Raw genomic sequence first — 9,081 nt, forward strand, 5'->3', positions numbered from 1 at the left:
TCCTGGGTCTTCCCCGAGGCCTCCTCCCAGCTGGACGTGCCTGGAACACCTCCCTAGGGACCCCCCCCAGGAGGCATCCTCACCAGATGCCCAAACCACCTCAACTGGCTCCTTTAGACGTGAAGGAGCAGCGGCTCTACTCCGAGCTCCTCTCGGATGACTGAGCTTCTCACCCTATCTCTAAGGGAGACGCCAGCCCCCCCTCCTGAGGAAACCCATTTTGGCCACTTGTACCCGGGTCAACAGTTGTGTAGCGTTGCAGGGGCAAAAGTTTCACCAGAACAACTTCCTTCCCGAGACCATTTAGCAGAGCCGGCGTCGCTGCGTCCGGAGCATAGTGTTGGTGATTGGAGTGACATCTTATGTACATAGAACATGAACTTGTTCCTGTCACTGTTGATTATGACACACTGACCTGTGTACTCTCCGATTGGATCCTGTCATTGGTTTAGCGGGACGGAGTGTCTCCATTGGAGTGCTGATGTGTGTCCTGTGTTGTGTTTCTAAGGTCGTTGGCATCTGGTGTGGTTTGTGCATGTGTTGAGTTTTTTTGAAATTTCCTTTTTAAGGATAAATAAAGTTGAGCTTGAACTTGAAACTTAAACAACCGAGTGTGTTTTCTATCTATCTATGGTGTCGCCATACATTACCCCACAGCGCTGTGGAGATCGAGGTGACAGTGTCAGATCAAAAAGGAAAACCCAACCTTCTTGAGTTTTATTTTGAAATTCAAAGGCACCGGAAAGCCAGTCGTTAGTCACTGTTGCTGTGCTCACCACGGATCTGTTGGATTTGGTCAACGGTTCACTCACCACTGCTCCTCAGTCTCAAGGCAGCCGCTGCTGTAGCTTCAGTTCACATCAGGAGGTAAGAGAACAATTCACTCTTCACACACACTTATCACTGGTGTGTGTGTCTGTGTGTGTGTGTGTGTGTGTGTGTGTGTTCTGGGATTAAGCCATGTCAGGGTTTGGTTTTGGTGAAGTTCGCTCGTGTGGCAGCGCATTCAGGTGCGTAAGAATTCGTAAGTAGTTGTAATTTGCTTTAGCGCGTAAAGGTATCGCGCGTAATGAGAGAAGCAGAGACAGACAGCGGCGTTGTTGTTGTTGTTGTTGTTGTTGTTGTTGTTGTTGTTGTTTTTTGGAGTATCCCTTTCTGACATGTGAAGGCATCCGTGCACTGCGGTGGTCGGGCACAGCCTCCTGGCACTGCAGTGGCCAGATATCGGCCATGCCTTTGCCACTGCGTGGAGACTTGGTTAGTCCGAGGCAGCTTCATTCACGGAGGATCAGAACGGGTCAGACCTGAACTGAGACCTGTGCTGCTGGCTGCCACCTCTCTGCTCGCTTCTTCCTTGTTTTTTTTTTACTCGACAGATTGCAAACTAAAAACACAGTCTACTTCCTCGAAATCAGCCAGCCATCACACAGCTTTCCACTAGATTCCCCACCAGCACCACCACCAGCACCAGCACCAGCACCAGCACCACCACCGCCTAATCAAAGGTCACTTTGGTGTCGATACTGTGCTAATTTCCTGTATTAATCTTAGATAAACTCATGCAGATGTCTATTAGGGCTGCAATTAATGATTATTTTACTGGCGATGAATCTGTTGATTATTTTCTCAATTAATCCTTTAGTTGTCTGTAAAAGTTAGTCTATAAAATGGAGAAAAATGTCTATCAGTGTTTCCCAAAAGCCCAAGATGACGTCCTCAAACGTCTTGTTTGGTCCACAACTCAAAGATACTCACTGTACTGTCACAGAGGAGAGAAGACTCTTATATATATTTACATTAACAAGCTGGAATCACATGTTTTTAAGAAAAATGACCCAAACCAATCAATCGATTATTAAAGTAGTTGCAGATTCATTTATTAGCTGACAACTAGAGCCCAACCGATATACTGGCGACCCGATATTATTGCCCAATATTAGGCGTTTCCCGAACTATTATTTTTGGGATTTATAATGTCCGATTAAAAAATGCATCAGAATTATTCATAATGACATATAAATGATTCTGATAAAAAATAACATAAAAACGGATGGTCAACCATGTTGTGAGTGTTGTATAGTCTGTCCACCAGAGGACGCTCTACAACGTCCCTGTTAGTGATGGCGTTGCATGGTCTGTCCACCAGAGGACGCTCTACAACGTCCCTGTTAGTGATGGCGTTGCATGGTCTGTCCACCAGAGGACGCTCTACAACGTCCCCGTTAGTGGTGGTGTTACATAGTCTGTCCACCAGAGGACGCTCTACAACGTCCCTGTTAGTGATGGTGTTGTATAGTCTGTCCACCAGAGGACGCTCTACAACGTCCCCGTTAGTGGTGGCGTTGCATAGTCTGTCCACCAGAGGACGCTCTACAACGTCCCTGTTAGTGATGGTGTTGCATAGTCTGTCCACCAGAGGACGCTCTACAACGTCCCTGTTAGTGATGGCGTTGCATAGTCTGTCCACCAGAGGACGCTCTACAACGTCCCTGTTAGTGATGGCGTTGTATTGGTTAAATAATATATAACCAATATAATATTTTGGTGAGGACTCACCAAAAAGATAAATAAGTACAGATACCTAAAGTTAGAGACATCTGTCTGTTTTGTTACACGTTTCTGGATATGTAAAAAAACAAAACATAAATATATCGGATTTTAAAATAACCAAATATTTGTATCAGCATCGGCCCTAAAAATCCTTTATCGGCCGAGCTCACTGACAACTAATCGATGAATCTTTGGAACTCTAGACTCTGCAGACAGACGCTGAGTTTATCTCGAACGAAGCTAATGATTCATCACCACTTTGGGTCATCACTGACAGGACTACCAGTGCATTGTGGGATGTGAAAACCTTCAGGCATTCATATCACATGATTAAAAGAAGGGCTCCACCCTCACTGATTAGATGGCGTGGACGGATTATAAGAAACACCTTAGGTTAACACAAGTTACCACAACACTATAATCTTCAAGAAGGGAAGAAGGGACCCTCATACTGGCAGATGAGCTTAGATATCATAGCGCCGTAGTTACAAAATGAGCATTTTCCGACTCCGTTGGTTCCTCGCAGCTTTTTGAAATGTTTCAGTGACTCAACTTTGGCGATGCCACGCTGCAACATGTCATCCAAGGTTTCCAACCCATAAATAGAAACTATTTCTGTCTTTGTTGTGACTTTTCTTTAGCTGATGTGACAAGTCCCGCCACATCTGGTCTCATGGCCAGTTTTAATACAGTCAGTGTTTTTCAACCATGACTCTCTTTTTCCCTCCCATGCATTGGTGACTAATCTGAACACAAGTCTTCGAAATTGTTTTAAAGTCCTGTTTTTTTGCCACTGACGGGCTCACATTATTATTCTAAGTGTCTGACAACATTATGGAAAGGATCCCTACAGACAATGGGGGTTAATACTCCCTCAATAATCAAAACTAGCCATCGCAGCCAACCCCAAAATCCTCACCAGAATGCGGAAAATGATGTGTTTGACGCCCAAAAGGTTTAATTTTGCTCAAAAAAGTCAAAAGACCCTGCCTTGATGTAGGAGCAGAACCTGGTCAGAGGAACTTAAAAATCTTCAAATTGGTCCAGTCGGAACACGAGAAATAAAAAGTTACAGGAACGTTAGGTTATAGGAACGTTAGGTTATAGGAACGTTAGGTTATAGGAACGTTAGGTTATAGGAACGTTAGGTTATAGGAACGTTCGGTTAAAGGAACGTTAGGTTATAGGAACGTTAAGTTATAGGAGCGACACGTTATAGGAACGTTAGGTTATAGGAACGTTAGGTTATAGGAACGTTAGGTTATAGGAACGTTAGGTTATAGGATCGACATGTTATAGGAACGTGAGGTTATAGGAACGATATGTTTTAGGAACGTTAGGTTATAGGATCGTTAGGTTATAGGAACGTTAGGTTATAGGAACGTTAGGTTATAGGATCGACATGTTATAGGAACGTTAGGTTAAAGGAACGATATGTTATAGGAACGTTAGGTTATAGGAACGTTAGGTTATATGAATGTTAGGTTATAGGAACGTTAGGTTATAGGAACGTTAGGTTATAGGAACGATATGTTAAAGGAACGTTAGGTTATAGGAACGTTAGGTTATATGAATGTTAGGTTATAGGAACGTTAGGTTATAGGAACGATATGTTTTAGGAACGTTAGGTTATAGGAACGATATGTTATTGGAACGTTAGGTTATAGGAACGTTAGGTTATAGGAACGATATGTTATTGGAACGTTAGGTTATAGGAACGTTAGGTTATAGGAACGATATGTTAAAGGAACGTTAGGATATATGAATGTTGGGTTATAGGAACGTTAGGTTATAGGAACGATATGTTAAAGGAACGTTAGGTTATAGGAACGTTAGGTTATATGAATGTTAGGTTATAGGAACGTTAGGTTATAGGAACGATATGTTATAGGAACGTTAGGTTATATGAATGTTAGGTTATAGGAACGTTAGGTTATAGGAACGTTAGGTTATATGAATGTTAGGTTAAAGGAACGTTAGGTTATAGGAACGATATGTTATAGGAACGTTAGGTTATATGAATGTTAGGTTATAGGAACGTTAGGTTATAGGATCAACATGTTATAGGAACGTTAGGTTATAGGAACTGCAAAAATCCCCATGTCGGAGAGCGGCTTAGCTTGGCTTTCTTTCAACCTGATTGCCTAAAAATAACATGGATGCCATGCAGTGTTCTTCAGGTAAAATGAATGACTACTTTTACTGAATTTTGTTTGTTTTATCGAATTTCATGGCATTTTAAAAAAAGTGACCAAAACCTTTGTAGAAATGACAAAAAAAAGAGCTGAAAAGCGCTGAAAAAAAACCCAGAAATGTTTTTTGTATAATGTAAAATATGGTGTTTATTGTAATGTAATGTGAAATAAAAATTAGGCTATGAATTAAAAAAAAAAAGCTAAAGCTAACGGTTGATAGGACGACACCCCGAGGGTTAAAGCAGCAGGTCGGTGGGGGGTGCACACAGGAGCATCCTCACCTCGGTAGCTCAGGAATGGTGCTTTTCTCGCTTTCAACTTCTTGCCTTTTTATTTATTTATTTATTTATTTTGTGTTTTTTTTGCGTTTCATAGAGTTTCATTTGAACCCCGACATGCATAAATGAAGACAAACCCTGAAAAACAATAGAAACAAAAACCAAACTACAGACAGAAATCCCAGCAGCGGACTAAAAATACAAGAACAAATGTACTTAAAATCCCTTAAAAAAAAACAAAAAAACCCACTAATTATATACAGTAGGCTAAATACAGACAAAATTCAAAATAAAAGGACTATCTAGGACTTTTACTTGTAGTGCAGTAGTTTCACAGGATGGTATTGGTACTTTTACTTCTTCCACAGCTGGTTTTGTTGCAACACTTGTCGGGTAACTACGTGTGTGTGTGTGTGTGTGTGTGTGTGTGTGTGTGTGTGTGTGTGTGTGTGTGTGTGTGTGTGTGTGTGTGTGAGAGAGAGATGTGTGTGTTTTGGAATAACCTGCTCTTCCAGTCCATGACCTCAATGTAACTAAACTGACTCACCTGCAGACGCCCATAGACATCATGGTCTTGCCTTGGTTCATCCTGTGTGTGTGAAACAGGAAGTGCTGAGTGAAATGTACAGCAAAACTGTGAACTTAGTGTGAAAGTGGTTTGGACTAACCCTAACACACACACACACACACACACACAAACACACACATACACAGCACCCGAGACGTTATTTTCCACCCCAATGGAAAGCGGGGGCCGGGGGTACCAAATGTGATATGGATTTAAACCAGCGCGGTCCCACCTTCTGAACATGCCGAATAATGATGACAAAGATGTTAGGGAGCTGGTTCGATGCTCCCGGTTCCTGGACCTAAGGGGATGCGAGGTCCCTTTTGGCCCCCGTTGGGTCAGAGCCCCTCCTCCATGGTTTCAGAAGAAAACCCAGCAGGAACCTTGACGCCCATTCTGCGGGTTTCGGTGCCTGGTCGGACCTGAAGGATCCTTGTGTCTGGAGTATCACTGGAGTGGGTGCGGTCTGACTCTGGGACTGTGAGGGTCTTAAAGGGTATTATGGGGTCACTTTAACATGAACGCTTAAGGACTTACAACAACAACAACAACAACAACCACACCGGGCTGGAGTGAAACTTCTGGGATAAGGTGCATGTCTTCCTTCTACTGATCATCCTTTCTTAAGAGTACTGCTCTGAGTGAGGACATCGCCACATTCACAGTAAAAGCCAGATTACAAGTTCTTCCTACTAGACTCAACCTTTCTATCTGGTTCCCCTTCAACTCAGGCCCCTCACTGTTTGCATCACACTACAGAACAGATCACTGAATCATTACCACACATCCTGAATGGCTGCCGCGCCTACAAGGGACTGTCCACGGCACGTACCGACAGACAGAGTAGTGGATCTAACGCTGGAAACCACTTCTAGGACTTTGTGTGAATGTACATATAATGTGCATGTGACGTCATCACCACAGGGTTTATTGGCTTTAAAGCCGCTGGATAGAAACCCACTTTATTCACATGAGTTGTTTTACTGAACTTCAAATAATTTGACTGACAAGTGGATGGAAGCTTAGCTGGTGACTCCCAACCAGGGGGACGCGTACCCCACGGGGTTTTCATGCAGTCTCAGAGGGGTGCTTGGACTGATCGTAGAGTAGCTCATTTAACTTGAAAAAATAGAAATGATGGTCAGATTAAAAGAATATATCCACATGTTAACATTACGTCAACTGCAATAACTCGACTCTACACGTTGTAGTTGTGTAAGAGTGAAACGTGTAAACTTGTAGCCAAAAGTAATGAATGAATGCAAGAGATAAAAAGCAAAAAAGTAAAGCCTAAACAGTTCAAATGATTAACTAAAAGTTATTGATTCACGGATATTATATTCAGATTCCTTTTATTGTCATTGTAAAAGAACACGACGAAATTCCATTGCAACGAGCGAGGACGGCTCTCAAGTGAGTAAAAAATAAACAAGTCAATAAAACTATATGAATAACATTTGTACATTTCACTTCCACCGACACTCAGGTGCACAGCCAACGTAGTCTGGAAACATAAGTAGATTTAATTTATTGCACAGTCGCAGTAATCTGGAGGATTTCATGGTGTTGGTCAGTGTAGTGATGGTGACACTGTTCAGCGATCTAGTGGTGCGTGTTTTTAAGTGTTCTGGATCGTCTGCCTGAGGGCAGAAGGTCAAACAATTGCTGATCAAGCACGCTCTCGTTTTGCCGGATCCTCCACAGGCGTTTCTTTCAACCAATCACAATCGACTTGGGTGGCGCTTAGCAACAACGCAGCCCTGGCCTCTGCTAAATAGCCTCTGGAAGGAAGCTGTTTTTGGTGGAACATGTTGTACGTTCAGAAGTTGTTTTAGTCGTGCAACAGAATAACTCAGATTGGACAGATGGTCTAGCTAGCTGTCTGGATTTACCCTGCAGAGATCTGAGGACCAGGTCACCATAGTCCTCAGATTGGACAGATGGTCTAGCTAGCTGTCTGGATTTACCCTGCAGAGACCTGAGGACCAGGTAACCATAGTCCTCAGATTGGACAGATAGTCTAGCTAGATGTCTGGATTTACCCTGCAGAGATCTGAGGACCAGGTCACCGTAGTCCTCGGAAATCAGCCGCAGGTTAGAGCGCCGACACAGAGACAGAGGACGGGGACGGACATCCGGCCGAAAAGAGTGAAATCCAGCGGAATTTCCTGCAGCACCTTAGCAAAATAGACTAAACCAGCCATAACATTGACAGATTAATGACTAGTGTTATACATTTGTAATTGATTAAGGGGTACACAAGTTCATCTGACATAACTCTGGCAGTACCTCAGACCACAGAGGTCGGGAACCGCTGGTTTGGAGGACTGGTTGGCGTGTGGGTGTTGGATTATTTATGTTATGGCTCATCTAGTTCCAGCAAACAGTCCACAGCGAGGGAGTGCTTAATTGACTTTGTGGGTGTGTTTGTGTGCACTTGTACCACACACACACACACACACACACACACACACACACACACACACACAGATAGGAAAAAGCTCAAGGGACAGAGGGCGCGGTTGGTCCAGCCCTTAATCAGTATTAACAGCAGTGAAACACAGCAACAAGGACTACAAGACCCAACAGGAACCACACACCTGCGTACATTTTGATTGTTATATAACGATTATTTTCATTGTTAATTAATCTGTGGCTCCTTTTCTGCATTAAGGGATTAGTTGTTCAGACTTTAAAATTTCATAAAACGGCGAAATTCTTAAAAAAAAAAAAAACAAGATCCTCTAATGTCCTGTTTTGTCCCCTCAGACCTCAAAGAGATTCAGTTTAATGTCACAGAGGAGAGAAGAAACTAGAAGATATTCACCTTTAACAAGCTGCAATCACCCCCCACCCCCCCCCCCATTTAATGAGTTAAAGCTATTAGGCAATTATCAAAATAGGATTAATCGAGTAGTCATGCATTCATCTTTGCAGCCCTAAAAGACACTTTAAACTAAAAGGAGCATAGATAAAGTGATTTTTGGTTGATTGGTGATTTGAACTCAGACATTGGGGATTGGTGTCATCTCAGATGTGTTGGGGGGGGGGGCAGTTTCAGAGGGAGGGGGCTGGGTGGGGGTCTTCCTCCAGGTCCGGGGTCTGGTCCTGAGGACAAAACCAGAGGCCTAACGATCCGTGTCCTCCACGATACTCAGTTAATGACACAATGTAATTGTTTTACATTTTGCAAATATTGCAATATTCTGTGCTATATTGCAATTTATCAGCTTATTTTCCCCCAATTTCAAGTTTTTCCCAATTTCAAATTTTACAAATTTCAAAAGATGTCCCCAAAAGGAAACTCTGTCAACATCTGTTTCATCCAAAACGACACGTTTGTTCATCTCACTTCAGTGTTATTGCTGCAAAATTAGCAAATAATCTATATATGTAATAATAGACGTCCGTGTATCGATACATTGTTGTCACGGAAAATATTGCGATACTATGCTGTATTGATTCCCCCCCCCCCCCCCCCCCCCCCCCC

At 42.9% G+C, this 9,081-nt stretch overlaps 1 protein-coding gene across 1 annotated transcript in view; it reads left to right on the forward strand.

Annotated features, from left to right (window-relative positions):
* The first annotated feature begins 761 nt into the window (after positions 1-761).
* LOC117938286 (phospholipase D1-like) overlaps positions 762-9,081 on the forward strand; it is a 43,161-nt gene continuing 34,841 nt past the window's right edge. Inside the window, exon 1 of the mRNA XM_034862809.1 lies at positions 762-867. The gene's annotated coding sequence lies outside the window, so the exon portion shown is untranslated. The remainder of the gene's footprint in view (positions 868-9,081) is intronic.

The sequence above is a fragment of the Etheostoma cragini genome, chromosome 22, assembly GCF_013103735.1.
Source record: "Etheostoma cragini isolate CJK2018 chromosome 22, CSU_Ecrag_1.0, whole genome shotgun sequence".
Classification (NCBI taxonomy): domain Eukaryota; kingdom Metazoa; phylum Chordata; class Actinopteri; order Perciformes; family Percidae; genus Etheostoma; species Etheostoma cragini.